The sequence below is a fragment of the Euprymna scolopes genome, chromosome 35 (genome assembly GCF_053919585.1).
Source record: "Euprymna scolopes isolate OS-2025 chromosome 35, ASM5391958v1, whole genome shotgun sequence".
Classification (NCBI taxonomy): Eukaryota; Metazoa; Mollusca; class Cephalopoda; order Sepiida; family Sepiolidae; genus Euprymna; species Euprymna scolopes.
In genome coordinates, this window is record NC_136516.1 from 86,375,197 (window position 1) to 86,391,845 (window position 16,649).

Consider the following 16,649-nt stretch of genomic DNA (forward strand, 5'->3'; position numbering starts at 1 on the left):
AATAACTAATGACTATCGTTAATTGTAGGCTGGATTTCTTACCGGCAAAAATATTTGTGACGTTTATTGTCAGTATTTATTTAAATCTCAGTCTAAAAATAAAATTATTTAGTCTTATTACAAAAAAATTGAGTTTTGTGTTTTTTCATTGTTATTGAAGAAAAGGTTGTTTGAAAAATATTAGTGCTCTTGCAGTCAAAAAAAGAGTCTGCTTTGCACCCATCGTAGAACGGGTCTTCTAACTGGTATTACACTGTATAAAGAATCATTATTATTATTATATTATTATTATTATTATTATTATTATTATTATTATTATTATATGTATTTTTAGATCCACAAAACACGTATCAAATTAAAACAGATCCTTTAAAGTTGCGTGAGATTCGTACAAACTACTGCCTTAGTATTGAGCACACTGTTGTTGTCAACCAATCAGATGTTTCTATTTGCGTACGAACAAACAAGCGCCAAATCACCATCTATATATTAATACGATGGCGTGTGTGTTATTTTGTGTGTCGCGCTTACATCTTTATTCTTCCGAGTGACTGTCATTTAATTGTTATGACCTTCCATTTCTTGTAATCAATAATTTTGCCAACAATTCTTCATAAGTTTTAGTTTCGGTTTCAATTATAGCTGAAGGAACTTAAGTTAGATATATATATATATATATATATATATATATATATATATATATATATATATATATATATATATATATATATATATATATATATATATAAATTGCAATAAGTTTACCAAGGTAATCAAAATGGTAAACTTAAAATATATTATAAATATTAAAGAGTTAATATTTACAAGTAAAGTAATCTCAACCAGATGTAAAAGCTCAATAAAACCGAAAAGGAAATAGAGCTTATAATATGAACAAATGATTAATAAAACATGTTAAAAACATGTTTTATGATGATGAGAAGGAGAGTATTTCTTCGAAACTCCGCGGATTAAGGACTATCACCTTATCTTGTGCTTCCTTTTTAAAATTAAATATGTTTTTAACTCTTTTTCAAGATGTTTTTTTAACATGTTTTATTAATCATTTGGTCATATATATATATATATATATATATATATATATATATATATATATATATATATATATATATATATATATGAATTTTTGTTCTTCATAAATTTTGGTTTCGGTTTTGATTCTAGCTTATGCACCCATGTGTTATGGACATATTTTTTAATTTTGAAATCACAACTTTATAATGTAAAAGAATCGATAGAAAATTGACTCTGTAATAATATATACGAAATCTGCATAAATTAAAATATCATATTTAAGCGTATTTTACGACCGGGATACGCTGCTAGCTTAGATAATTTCTTTTGCAGTTTTAACAAAGAGCTACAATGATATCAAAGCGTGTCCATTTACGCTGTACACCCACAGAATCCTAACATCAATCTATTACATATGAAAGAGTCGGCTGTGGAATTTCCACAGGTCCCGCTAGTAAATTGTTAAAAGCGTACTAAAATAACCGACTCCTATTTTTATAAACTTTTCATCGGTGGCTAAGTGGTTAATAGAAATTGAAATATCATTAATAACAAATGTCGTAATGTCCAAGTCAGCCACGCTGATGGGCCATAGTGACGGCGAAATACGTTTTCTGTGAAAAACTAGAATATACACTTGGAAGTGAAAAATTTAAATTCAGTTCCTTCTACAGAAACATTTGCATCAAGTCCACGATTGACCTTGTGCCTAACCACCTGGAAACGAGATAAATAATTTCACAGTCTAGGTATGTTTGCGATTGCTTTGAAAAATATGTCTGTCCTTGCAGTTACGAAAGAGTCGTGGTGTTTTGTACTCACCTTGAGACGAGTATTTCCGCTAGTATTACACTGTGCAAAGAATTGCTATGCGTGCACCTTGTAAATTACGTAAACGCAGGAAGATGCGGCATTTATTGACGCAATGGTCTGCCTTATCTAATAAATACTGATATACGTAAATGGCATGGCTCTGTGGTATGTATAAGACGTCAGTAAGTGGAAGTTTGTTTAAAAACGGTAAGGATCAAGATACAATTTCTGACACAATATGTTGGCCGATATATGCATATGAAAGAGTCCGCTGTGGAATTTCCACAGGCCCCGTTAGTTAATAGTGCTTAAATAACCGATTCCTATTTTTATCAACTTTTCGTCGCTTTCGGTTTATTTAATGCCGAATCCAATAATTTTGGTAAAAGTTTTTCTATTCAAGTTCTTTGTATCTTCAAATATTTATTCATTGTGTTTGGTATGGTCGTTTTGTAGAGAAAATTATCTTTTTGGATTTGCAGAACGATTGAGTTTTTCAAAGAGAAAGAAAAAAATAATAACATCGTTTTTGTGCATTTTAGGTCATGAAGTCGATATCTTCAAGCAGTTTGATCTGGAAGCACCAGTAATTCTTCATATAAAAAAAAAACACGAATATGTTTCTTCTTTCTTTAATTAATATTGCTTTAGCGTATGGTTACATATAGCACGCCTCTACATATGCGTTAGCATATAGACACCTAGGACCCAACACGTTGTAGACACAGTCGCAAAAGAGACAAAGAATGGGAAAGAACTTCAAATTCTGTTTCAGGTTTTAAGAAAAGACCTTTTGTTTCTGATTCTCTCGCCACGCGTGACTTCTCGTTACGGCTGTGACGTCATCCAAGTCTCTAGTGCAATCGTCTTCTCTGACATGTTCGACGTGTGTTTTTTTTTAAATATAGTATTTTTTCTTTTTCCTTAATGTGACGTCACTTCGCACACGGCTCGGCATTTGCAAACAGCCGCCATACGCGCGTCCACGCTCTGTCACACATACAGGAGGAGGGGTTGGAAAGTAATCCCTGTATATTTTTAATTACTGAAATTTAACTCTTACAGGAAATGAATGGGGAGTGGAGCGAGAGGTGTGAGGCTCGCACTTTATTTTGGGGCAAAAGCCCCCCAGAAAATAAGTAGTATGGAAGAGATGACTTCGGATTTACGCCAGTTTCTTTCAATTCCTCTGTACACCCTATAAGCAAATGAATAATAAACTAACAATTTTGCTTAAAAGTGTACACAACGTAAAAATAGAATTTTCAGTTTTGATAAATAAAGATAACGATTCGTTGAAATAAAATAAAATAAAATAAAAATAAAAATAAAGAACGCTCAGAAAATTTAAAAATAAAAATAAAAATTGACATCGTAACTGTAAACAAAACAACTCAAGTTTATAATCCATTTATTTACGGTACGTGCGAGTCGATTGTGTATTTTCTTAGGTCTTTGAAACCTAATTGATCCCCTTTCTGCAATTCAACCATATTTGGTGCAAATAAGCATCACTCTATAGCTGACTTGTCCATCAAATTACAGTCATGAATACCCAACAATTTTTATTTTACTGCTGTTCAATGATATGCTCCCAATGTGCACCTCTGCATTGCCTGCACGTCTGGATGCGGCTGATTTTAGTGCTGATACACTTCTGTTCAGGAATAATTCAAATATTTCTTTCATGGACATTGTCCCTATTTACAATGCCTCCCCACGGGACAGAGTTAGACACCAGGGTCGTTTTTTAACGTGGAGAAAAGGAACAAAAATAAAAATTGTCCCAGTCGTGAAGAATTTCTCCTCCACTGACAGAGAACAAGAAATTGAAATGCAGCATCTGAAGGACAGATACTACACTGTGATCTTGTCCCGAAGGCCAAGTATTGTCTTTGATATAACCCCACAGATAAAAACGAAGCCGGGATATTTAAAATTTAGTATCCCACTCCTTTTTTCTTAAAATAAATTTTTTCAAACAACTCTGGTTTATGATTCGTTTGTTTACAGTGCGCGCAAGTCAATTATGTATTTTCTGGAGCCCTTGAAACCTAATTGATTCCTTACTGTTTTCATTTAGTTGTCATATTCTAATGAGCGATATTTTTGACGATGGGAAAAATGCTGTTTTCTGGGTCAACTGTTGTTTTGAGTTGGTGACGTATGGCGATTTTCATCACCTGTCAATCTATCCATCTCGTTAACCCTAATCTTCTCATGAGTTTTTAGCCTTGATAAGTGTTTATTTATTAAAAAAAAAAAAAAAGTTTCTTATGAAATCAGTTGATGCGGTCGCCAGGCGTCTTGAAAAACTAGTGTTGAATGCTGGCTCGCATAAAAAAAATTCTAAATAAAATCAATTTCTTATTATATGTATTTCTTATGAAAATTATACTTTTATTTCTATATAAATGTGACCAGTAGTTTAAGAGTTCATCGGTTAAATATTCACACACACGCAGACACACATCGGTTAAATATTGACACACACACAGACACATATACATGTACATACAGTACATGTAGGTGTGTCTGTGTGTCTGTCAATATTTAACCGATGAACTCTTAAACTACTGGTCACATTTATATAGTTTAAGAGTTCATCGGTTAAATATTGACACACACACAATATTTAACCGATGAACTCTTAAACTACTGGTTACATAACACTTAAATTAACAGGAAATAATAATAATCACACAACACGGATGATTTATAATGAGTAAAATTTTCGTTTGAATCGATGAGTAATGAGTACAGAAATATGACGGAAAAATGGAATGAAAAATGTTCATCTTAATTTGCCGACATATTTCTATTTCTTTCTGCCCAAATCCAATTAATTTCTTCAAACCGTTTAATATTAAGCTCTCTTATCTATTTCTCGATAGCTACATGGGTAGGGAACGCGGCTGGAGCGTCAAATGTTTTGGCTTCGATTCTAGCTGATAGCAATTTTTTTTCTTAACTTTTGAAATCAGTGCTATATACTAGGTACAATATAATAATCAATAGATAATTGGCTCTGTAATGCATACGAAATCTGCATGTATTAAAATATCATATTTAAGCGTATTTTACGACCAGGCAACGACGGGCGACCTCAGATAATCAGTAATAAATTACAACTATTTTACCATCATCGCCACCATATTGTATGAATGGCATTGGTTTCCCCGATATTTTTCTAGTAAGAAATCTTTTTAGAAAGACATCGAGTGCTTACGGGAGGGACCACGAGAAAGTTGTCAACATCCTAAATGAAAGTGATTTTGTGGAATGAACTGGATTCAACTTGGAACACCCAGGTTGTCAGTTTGTGTCGTTAATCCCTTGACCAGCGTCAACTCCCAACCATTTAATCATAGGGAGGGGGGGGCTATTTCACAATAAATATGTAAATTGATACTCGTATGGCTCGTTTTATCAAAGAACCTACTGTTGATTTTATAAGCCGGGCCCTTCTGCATGTGCGGTGATGAAACTTCTCAAATGCACTTGTGATGTTAGGCTGTATAAGGGTGTTAACATTGATCAAAATCGACCTGCTCCTTCTTTAATTGGATTTTTTAGATTATCGATTAGCGATACTTATTGGAGGTATTCCGATACAAAATATATCTAAGAACACCCTCAGACACATAAAGTACTTTTTTTAATCGACATAGCTGTTTTGGAGTCCATACGGAACTCTGCTGTACTACTGTACTGAAGCGGCACTCAACCTAGGCGGGTTAAATCGACTTCCTCCAAACGGGGAAGTTTCATGAGAGTATAAAATTCACAAGCGATCCCCAGTCGCATGTTTATCGCCGTAAGGGGAGATGATAACGTTAGGTTTTTGCAGCTCTTGTAGGTAGATGTCGACGTTTCCTTGCATACAGCGCCTAATATTCCCAAATGGTCACCTATCTGGTACTGACCAGACTCAGCGTTGCTTAACTTCGGTGATCCAATGAGAACCGGTGTGTCAACGTGATAATGCCGTATAGGGAACGAACTCACAGACACAGACACAGATACAGTGCCTTTTATATATAAGAAATATATCTTGGCTTTAATACTTTACACGAGAGAAGAAAACTGTCTCCCGAATACAAACGTCATCGGAAAGCGATGTGTGGGTGGCACGAATTACTTCCTCTTTCTGACTTCCCTCTTTTGTCATGGTCACCGTCGTTTTGCTGTTAATGAGCGGCTGATGCGCTTCACAATAAACCCTCTTATGTCTCAATCGACAAAGCCACAACAAGACCATAACACCAATAAAGATGAGCCCAGTAATAAAAGTTGAATAAGAAATCCGATTGTAAAAAAAAAAAAATAATTAAAATAATGAATTAAGCTCAATGCCTAGTAATCGTATTTATCTTCGCTTTTATTTATTCACGCGACGAAACGGATAATTAGTCTCTGCCCTACATAATTATTACGCAAATTATGTCTGTCTCTAAGCTCAATGAAATAATTCATTTCAATCAAACGAACTAACGAAGTGCAGGATCTCCTCAAGACCAGCAGTTTATGCAGATGATGGGGTGACATGTTTTCTGTTGGCTGATGGATATGGTCCATTCTCCCAAGCTTTGCCTTCTTCATCGCTTAATAAGCTAGTTTGTTGCTAATCACTTAAGGCGCCCTAACCGGGAAATGCCGATTGAATTGCGAACGCATATTTTGCAAGTCCGCGTTCATCCTCTGGTGTGCTGGCTTTTCAAATTGCACTTCCTCGACCTTGTGTTACGTCTTCCTTCCTCCTGTTCCCTTCTTCCTTTCTCCTCCCGAACCTCTTCACCTTCCTCCTACTCCCTGTTCATTGTCCTTTTTCTTTTTTCTTTTTTTATCTCTCTACCTTCTATGAATCAGTATGGGGCCAGTTTTTAATGTGGAGAAAATTCAGCTCCCCTAAAAGGGGTAACTCTTGCGTTGGGGACAGAATTTAAATTGCTTCAGTCTATAAGGATTTCTCATTCGCTGACCGAGAGCATGATAGATCAAGTGCATCATAAAGGACAGATCCTACACTTTGCTCCTAGCCAAAGATCCAGGGTTCAATCAAAGGGAGCTGTTATTGAACAAATGTCACGTGTGACGAGGTCCGACTTTTAAACGAGGGAACGCAAACGAATGACGACTAACAGTATCAACGATATTCTCTTAAACTGCACTAAAAATACCTGCCTCTCCTTTCACTGACGTAGGGCAGAATAGACGAAGTGTATTATTAAAACAGATACTACACTTTGTTCGAAGCCAAAAGGCCAAAAGGCAAAACAATATCTGGGTAGCACTAAGCTTCTCTTCTTTCATCATAATCACTCTGACCTCCATCACGCCCCAATTAAAATGAATGGTTCTCGTCTTGGAATATTTCATGTCATGATAATCTTCTGGGACGAACCTTTAATTCTGATCTGAAGTGGAACACATATATCAAATCTGTTGCCAAGAAGGCAGAAAAAATAGTTGACTCACTCTACCGCTTCAATATGTCTCTTACTGTCCATGCAATCCTCTATCTGTATAAGAGCCCGGTACGCCAATGGAGTACTCTTGCCACATCTGAACAGGAGTTATCTAGCGCGGACAAGCGCTAAATAGCTCCTGCAAATAGGCGCACCTTATCTAGCCTTGATAGAGTTCAAAACCGGATTCGAAATCTAGTACGTGATCCCCTTTTCTCTTCCCTTGCAAGCCCTTTTCCACAGAAGAGACCGTCCGAGCCTGTCTCTGCTCTATCGTTATTTTCATGGCAAGTGCTCAACTGAATTCCACTCTGTGGTCCATTCTTGACAAACCTTCAGAGAAAAAAAACTCGACTAACTACAACCACTATATACGATTTCCCCCACTTTCTATCTGCCTAAATCTACACGCAGATTCCATATCATTGAACGGCGATAAAACAAAGACTCTTGTACATTCATGACTGAGCCTCGGTGGACAAGTTAGATATTAATTAATATTAACTCTCTCTCTCTCTCTCCCCCTCTCTCTCTCCCTCTCTCTCTCTCTCTCTCTCTCTCTCTCTCTATCTATCTATCTATCTATCTCTATCTCACATTCTCTGTCTCTCTCCACCACACACACGCAGACACAGAGGGAAAAAGATATAAACAGATGCACACATATATGTATGTGTGTATGAGAGTGTATATGTAACTAGCTGACCCGACAAGGCGCTACCCGGGACTGCATGATTGCAGTTAATACAAAGCTCTAAATATTTATAAGAATCTATTTAATGACGAGTGTTCGATTAGTTGTGCAAGAATATATATTTTATTTATTTCGATTGACATTATATACATCAGTTTGATTTTTCATCCATACTTATTGATACGATAATTTAATCATATATATTTTGTGAAACCGTAGGTATCGATGAATTCATTTTTCTTTTGTGCAACCTCTCCCTCTCTCACAAACGTCATAGCGTTAGTCTTTTCTTTTTTTTTTTTTTTTTGATAAATGCTATTATGACATGTGTTATTTTTTTGATAAATACTATTATGACATGTGTTATTTTTTTTTTGATAAATACTATTATGACATGTGTTTTTTTTTTTTTGATAAATACTATTATGACATGTGTTATTTAGAATTGTGTAATCTATTCCCCTGCTTCCTTTTTTCCAGCTCGTTCGACTCGTTTTTATAGTGGTCCTCGTCAATTCGTTCTTTCTACTGACTGTCTTCCTCCTACCTATAACCTTGATCGTTTTTAATACTTAGGCCAATACGCATCTCCTGTTTTTACGATAATCATTTTTCGTTCTTGTTATTTTATTATATCTAGTGGCTTCACGCCTTGTCGGGAAAAAATTCTATTTGAAATAAGATCAGATTTATGTGGCTTCCTTACTTCAGTCTTGGCAAACTATGGATACCCACTGCAAAGGTGCATGCGCGTGAAATGTTGTCGCAAGAGTTGCGCAATCGCCAACCATACTTCTCTTGAGTCGACATTGTTGAATACCAGCGGCAAATGGAGGTTCGGGACGACTGGAAACAATGTCGAACTAAGCGGAAAGCACATACAGCGCCTAGAATTCCCAAATGGTCACCCATCTGGTACTAGCCAGGCTCAACGTTGCTTAACTTCGGTGTTCTGACGAGAACCAGTGTGTCAACGTGATTATTCCGTATATCAGATTTATGTAGAATGTTAATGAAAATAAAATTATGTGTGCACGTGCGTTCTTTATAGCCTCCATTGCGTTAATTTTTTTTTTTTTTTTTGGGGGGGGGGGGGGTTAACATTTATGTTCAGAATTGCAATCATCATCTGTTTTTGAAGTGTGTGTGTGTGTGTGTGTGTGTGTGTGTGTGTGTGTGTGTGTGTGTGTGTGTGTGTACTTTTAATTTTCAATCATCACATTTTTCCCAAAAATTCCCCTCGAAATTATATATCCTATTTTCTTTTTTATTTTATTTTATTTTTTTTTTCGTTTCGTTTTTTGCGCGGGCTTGCGCACTGAACTCGCGCTATATGACAACGTTTCTTTAGAGTATTTCGATGCCGTTCATTCTTCGATGAAAAGTGGAAAGATGAAGGGTAGTGTCTGATAGGAAAGAAGAAGAAGAAGAAGAAGAAGAAGAAGAAGAAGAAGAAGAAGAAGAAGAAGAAGAAGAAGATAGAAAGTGGATGGAGCAAGCAAGTGTGTGAGAAGGGAAAATACGTAAGAGGGGGCGGGAGACAGAAAGACACAATCGTGTGGGTGGTGTATGGGTGGTAGTTTGGCACATTGCGAGTCTCAGTCGGTGTGTAACACTAAAGGAATGTCTACGATGTTCCGAGGTGGGAAAGGGGGTGATGATGGAAGCTGGTGGGGGGGGGATAAAGGCTTTTCCCGTTTTTTTTTTATAGGGACTCTGTATTTAATAAGAGTAACCCCGTCAGCAAACAGTGATAGTCTCTCATATCACGTTGGTATTTATTGTATAGCTTTTACGTGATTAACTCTACCATTCAGACTCCTTTTCGTCAGAAGCACAAGAATAATTATTACTATTGCCGATATGAATTACATTGAAGAGAATAGAGTTGAAGAAATTGGGCAAAAACAATTTGTTAGAATTTACCTACTTATATGTCGGTTGTAAAAAATATTAAAATAAGTTTCAAGCCGGTTCGCAAGTCATTGAGTAAATAGTTCGTGACCGCCATTTTGATTCTGGGCGAACCATTCATATATATATATATATATATATATATATATATATATATATATATATATATATATATATATATATATATATACATTTTCAATTTGTCTTTACATAAGCAGTAATTTGTTGCTACACAATCATGAGCATGTTTCGGTCTTTTAGTGTTTAATAACTAGAGACCTATTCAGGAAACAAACGCTTATTTTTCGTAAATAAGCGTTTTTTTGCCTGAAGAGGTCTCTAGTTACTAAACACTAGAAGACCGAAACATGCTCATGACTGTGTAGCAACAAATTACTGCTCATGTAAAGACAAATTGAAAATGTATATATATATGTGTGTGTGTGTGTGTGTGTGTGTGTGTGTGTGTGTGTGTGTGTGTGTGTGTGTGTGTGTGTGTGTGTAATTATTGTTTTTACTATAATAATTAAATACCTATAGACACTAGTGTTTCATCCTTTCGGAAATCTTCAGTGCAGATTCGAACCCAGCAACACGAGCCATCTCTGGCTCGATTAGCAAAGACAGCATCCAATCGACTACCATTAACCGCGAGCAATAACATTGAATATAAATATTTTAATTTTAAATGTTCTTTACGTCTGTCACAGTGATCTAATCTGTGTGTGTGTGTGTGTGTGTGTGTGTGTGTGTGTGTGTGTGCGAGTTCCGTTATAGAAGCGTTGATTTAATTTGGATAAAATAAAATACGCATCAAGTGCGCTTGAAAACCAAATTACAACGCAATTTTAAGAAAATGAACAAATATTTTACTCGCTTTAAATTTATAATTTAAATATATTTCGCAGTCAAACTCCATCCTCAGTATTTCTTTTCTTTTTTCTTCTTTATTGCCATGTTGCAAAGTTGTAGAAAGACAAAGTCAGTAGTAAAGATCCGCGTGTTGTCTCTCAGCGGTTGTATTTTTTAAATGTCCGGAACGGTGCGTTAACGTCAGGGATGTGAGTTCCGTTATAGATTATATATTTAATTTGAAAGTTTGAATAAAATAAAATACGCATAAAGTGCGCTTGAAAGCCAAATTACAACGCAATTTTTAAGAAAATAAACTAATATATATATATATATATATAACTACTTAATTTACTCACATAAAATTAATATACGAAAGTATAGATTTATGCGTAAACTTTACTTCAAAAGTGCTCAATATGTAGGTAGAGCTAGTTATTAATTTATAAAATATATATGGCGATTAAGCTACACTGAATATTCCGCGTTTCATCCACTCTAGGACTCCTCAGGCTTAAGCTTTTATATACATATATATATATATATATATATATATATATATATCAACACTTATCAAGACCCGAAAGCCACTCGAGGATAAGGGTTAATAAATGTAGTGAAGTAATCGTTCACGGTGTAAATTGGATGGAATTTGATTATCTATGAGGACAACTTGTTTACATTAGGTTTATCATGTTGTATTTAGCCGAGAAGCATGCCAGTGGAACAGTGTTCCAACGGCGGGTCGTTCTGGGAAAGAAGCTTTGTTCATGGAATCTGCGTTTACATTTAGGCACAGCTATAGAGTAGGGGAAAATTATAAATATTGGTTTTAGCTAGTCAATTGATTTTTTTTTTTGAGGGGGGGGTCAAAGTTTGGAAAGTTTTCATTAATATAAAACAAAAATTCTTTTAAATATTAATATTAAATCTTATTTGGTTTGAAATAATAGTCTAAATACTAATAGTTATTTTTTTAAGAATCCCCCAAAGAACATTGAATTGAAAGATTAAATTAATCAACTGGAAATACAAAACAAAAAAAATTCTTGTCTATTGAAAGAAAAAGAATGAATTAGGTCACGGTTTTTTTTTTGGGGGGGGGGTTCGGGTGCGACATTTTTGGTTTCGCTCTGATAATTTCAACATAGCAAAAGAAACTTCTGTGAATTATTTGGGTTATTTGGACAACGATTCTCATTTTGGTACTTATTTTTACTAAGTTTCGGCCTATGTACCCTCCGGCTTTCTTTAGGTGCATCTTTTTGAACTCGGGAAACTAAACGTATCAGGTTGGCGACTATACAATATTAATAACTATACATCATTAATAACTATACACTATTAATAACTATACACTGTTAATAACTATAAACTATTAATAACTATACACTACAAATAACTATACACTATCAATAACTATACACTGTAACTATAAACTATTAATAAATATACACTATTAATAACTATACACTATTAACAACTATACATTATTAATAACTATAAACTATTAATAACTATACACCATTAATAACTATACGCTATTAATAAATGTACACTGTAACTATACACCATTAATAACTATACACAAATGTCAACGCCTTCTTAAATTAAAAAATTTATACCCTTTTACCTGCTTCGGAAATGTTTTTATGCCTTCAGAAAAAAAAAATAATTAAAATAAAAATAAAAAAATAAATACATATAACTGGATGTATTTGCGCTTACAAATAATACACTAACTATTCAAATATGCCGACAAGTTTACTTAATAGACAAATACACGAAAAGCGGGTCTGTCAAGCACCTGTCGAGATCTTGGTCTTCAGAAACGGTTCTTGATAGAAGAACTATTAGCAGCGTCCTAGGACATCTGGTCTGCGCGAATGAGAGCGGTGGGGACGTCACCTCGGTGATTACTGATTCTAAGATTTACTATATCTATGCATTTGTAAGCGTCACTTTTTACTTCCTCAATCTAGGATGCTTCAATAATAATAATAATAATAATAATAATAATAATAATAACAACAACAAAGATTTTAAGGTGAATAGTTGAACCGTAAGCCTAAGTCCAGGGGTGATTGCCAATCGAATAATGATAAACTCTATTATTATTAGTAGTAGTAGTAGTAGTAGTAGTAGTAGTAACAGCAGCAGCAGCAGTAGCAACATCAGCTGTAGTAGTAGCAGCAGCTAATTTTGAAATTCGCGACCTGACCAATTAGTTGTGAACGCTGTCTTTTCTAAGTAAAAGAAACACTAACAGATGCATAGATAATAAATCTTACAATCAGTAAACCCGCACGAAAATTATTTAGATACGGAGAAAAATAAAAAAAATTTCTTGCGTTTGGTAACAATTGTTTTTTGTCTATTTGTTGTTTTGTTTTGTTTTTGCTTTTCTAACTTTTTTTTTCTTGTTGTTAACTATACTATACAATCGCCAATATCTGTATTTTAGCTATTAAATATTTGCGACCGGTTGGGATCATATATATATATATATATATATATATATATATATATATATATATATATATATATATATATATATATTCGCGCATATTTTATTGAAGAGGATCTTCGTTCTTCTTTTTATGATCTTTCTTTCGAATTTTTCTTGTTTTCGTACAAGTATTTTTTGTTGTGGGATCTAAAGTTCTTATAAAGTCCCCTAGTTTACCGAACGTTTTCGGTCTCGATTGACCATCGTCAGGGTTGTTCTTCCGGTGCATCCTACTTATTGATTGATTTGTTCTCTGTCGTTTTACTGTTTTTATTACTAATTTACTATGTGTAGTTTCGCTTAATTTGAATTTTCTTTTTCTTCCTTCCTCTTCACCTTTATCGTGTTAGAATAGGTGGAGAATTCGGCTGCTGTTGTCAAAGTTTATTTTATTAATGGTTGGGTTTTTACTTTTTATTATTAATGCTTCTAGCATTGTTAGTCGTTGGTAATTATTGCAAGTCTTTAATATGTTAGTGTTATTTTTTAAAAGTTCTTTGTATTGTTTCGAGGTGGTGTTTATTATGTTATGTTCTTGTTCGAGGTGTTTGCAAATAGCGCTGGAGGTGTTCTGATGTCCCGTGAGACGTCTTCCCAATGTAGTGCGTGTATGGCCAATATAGTTCATATTTTTCGAGTAGCAGTCCTGGGGGGGGGGGCATTTAAACAAATAAACTCCATTGACCATACTCATTTTATCGGTTGTATCGTTGTTATTATTCTTTACTACTAGGTTTTTCGTTATGTATTTTTTATAATATATTATTGGTTTTATTTTGTTGTTAGGATTTTTTATTTTATGTATTTTTTTATAATATTTTTGATGGTGATTTCGTCCTGTTTGTGATTATAGTGCATTTGATTTTTGCAGTATAGGGGAATTAGGGTGTTTTCGTTTTGATTAATTGGTGTGTTTTTATTTCTAATAAATTGGGCTATTTCTTGATCGATTATTTTATTGGGAAGTTATTGTTAACTAGTGTTTGTTTAATGTTTGCTAGCTCTTTGTAGAAAAGGATTTTACTAGATGATATTCGGTGTGCTCGGTCTAATAGGTTTTTTATTATGGCTATTTTATATTTGTTGGGGCAATAGCTGTTAAAATTAAGAAGGCAGGAATGTTTACTGGTTGGTTTTTTGTATACGGTGGTGGTAAATTTGTCGTTGTTTTCGAAGTTAATTAATATGTCTAGAAATGGTATTTTATTGTTTATATTATGTTCTATGGTAAATTTTAGATGGGAGTTTAGTTCGAGTGTTTCTTTTAGTTTTGTTATTTCGTTTATATTTTTGGATAATATAAATATATCATCTACATATCGTGCATATATTGTGGGTTTTTCAATACTACCTTTAAAGATTTTATTTTCAATTGCTGACATGTAATATTCAGCAAATGTTGGGCCTAAGGGTGATCCCATGGATATATATATATATATATATATATATATATATATATATATATATATATATATATATATATATATGTGTGTGTGTGTGTGTGTATTTGAAGCCAGTGGAAAAGACAGCAGCGTGCTTTCATTGTAGTAGTAAGGAAGACATTTTCGCGGGAGTATCGTATCGCTGAAGGAAAACTATACATTTCATTATGCTTGGTGCAGGGCCGCTTTTTTTATGTACAACCCCTGAGAACGCATAGAATAAACAGCAGTAGTTTCGTGAATGAATGAATTGTAGAAGTTGGGAGATGAATGGAATCATGTGCTAAGCGCTATTGATCGTGCGTCCTTTTGTGTTTGTGTGTTTGCGTATCTGTGAATGCGCTCTGTAATGGATATAGTTGTTTTGTTGGAATACATCAGAGTGAATAGTACTAGTAGTAGGCGTAAGAAGAGTAGAAGGAGTGGTATTTACAAGATGTACGCTAATATATATATATATATATATATATATATATATATATATATATATATATATAGTAATTTATAAAATATATATGGCGATTAAGCTACACTGAATATTTATAAGCCTGAAGAGTACTAGAGTGGATGAAACGCGGAATATTCAGTGTAGCTTAATCGCCATATATATTTTATCAATTACTAACTAGCTCTACCTACGTATTGAGCACTTTTGAAGTAAATACTTAAAGTTTACGCATAAATTTATACTTTCGTATATTAATTTTATGTGAGTAAATTAAGTAGTTATATATATATATATATATATATATATATATATATATATATATATATATATATATATTAGGAGGTATATTCGATAAAATATGCATAAATATAATATATATTCCGAATCAGTGTTTCATGGTAAACAATTGAATATCCCTTAAATTAACATTAGGACTATTGTGAATTCGAGAGAGCATGTTGATACATTGATTGCAGGTGGTTAAATGACTTACTGACTAAATAGTTTTTCAACAATTGATATTTGCTCCGGGTAACGCCGGGCATTCGTACTAGTCTTAAAGATAGCGAAAACTAGACCAAACAAAAAGAAGTAATAATGTATCCATCAATGCATGGCCACTTCATTTTCTTTTCTTCTTTTTTTTTTTCGGCGAGTCAACCAAACAAAGGGAAGTAATCCTATACTGAAGACTACAGAGTTACTCTCTTCTTAAAATGGCGTCATTTTGAAAATTATCCGGATCGAATAAAATAATTTCACAAACAGATTAAATCAACTTCTTGGCCTTTTGGTCAAGATCAAAGTGTAGTATCTGTTCTTCAGATGCTGCACTTCCATTTCTTGTTCTCTTTCGGTGGAGGAGAAATCCTTCACGACTATGACAATTTTTATTTTTGTACCTTTTCTCCACGTTAAAAAATGACCCTGGTGTCTAACTCTGTCCCGTGGGGAGGCATAGTAAATAGGTACATGTTTTCTTTCTAAGAACATGTGCCAACGTTGCCCCCCAAAAACTGACAAACAAGAATCGAATCTAAATTTTGTGAGACGAAAACTGGTCAAACTGGGATGTTTACCCAACTTTCTCTAAAATAAATAGGTCTGTATTTCTTTGCTTATCAAGGTCGAAAATCACTCGAGGATAAGGTTAATGAGATTCAAGGAATAGCAATGCTGCTGCTGCTGATGATGATGATGATCATCATCATCATCAGCAGCAGCATCATCATCATCATCAGCATCATCATCATCATCATCATCATCACTATGCTGGCGTTGAGACGAAATGGATTATGAGATTGGGTGGATTATCTTAATCCGGACGACAAAAGTAGGTCGTTTTGAACTTTCAGATATCCGAATTATCTTGTCCTTGCCTGGTATTAGGTCATTCCTAAGAACAGATGTATTGTTTATTGTTTATTGTTTTGATTGTGGTGGTGGTGGTGGTGGTGTTGTTGTTGTTGTTGTT

The 16,649-nt window shown here is 34.2% G+C and overlaps 1 protein-coding gene and 3 pseudogenes across 2 annotated transcripts in view; 2 read left to right on the forward strand and 2 right to left on the reverse strand.

The window, feature by feature from the left end:
- The window catches only part of LOC145259971 (sodium-dependent neutral amino acid transporter B(0)AT3-like), a 183,060-nt gene that overhangs the window by 49,013 nt on the left and 117,398 nt on the right, over window positions 1-16,649 (forward strand). The window lies entirely within an intron of this gene.
- Window positions 5,727-5,843, reverse strand: LOC145260005 (5S ribosomal RNA; annotated as a pseudogene).
- Window positions 8,886-9,002, reverse strand: LOC145260019 (5S ribosomal RNA; annotated as a pseudogene).
- Window positions 15,950-16,082, forward strand: LOC145260057 (U2 spliceosomal RNA; annotated as a pseudogene).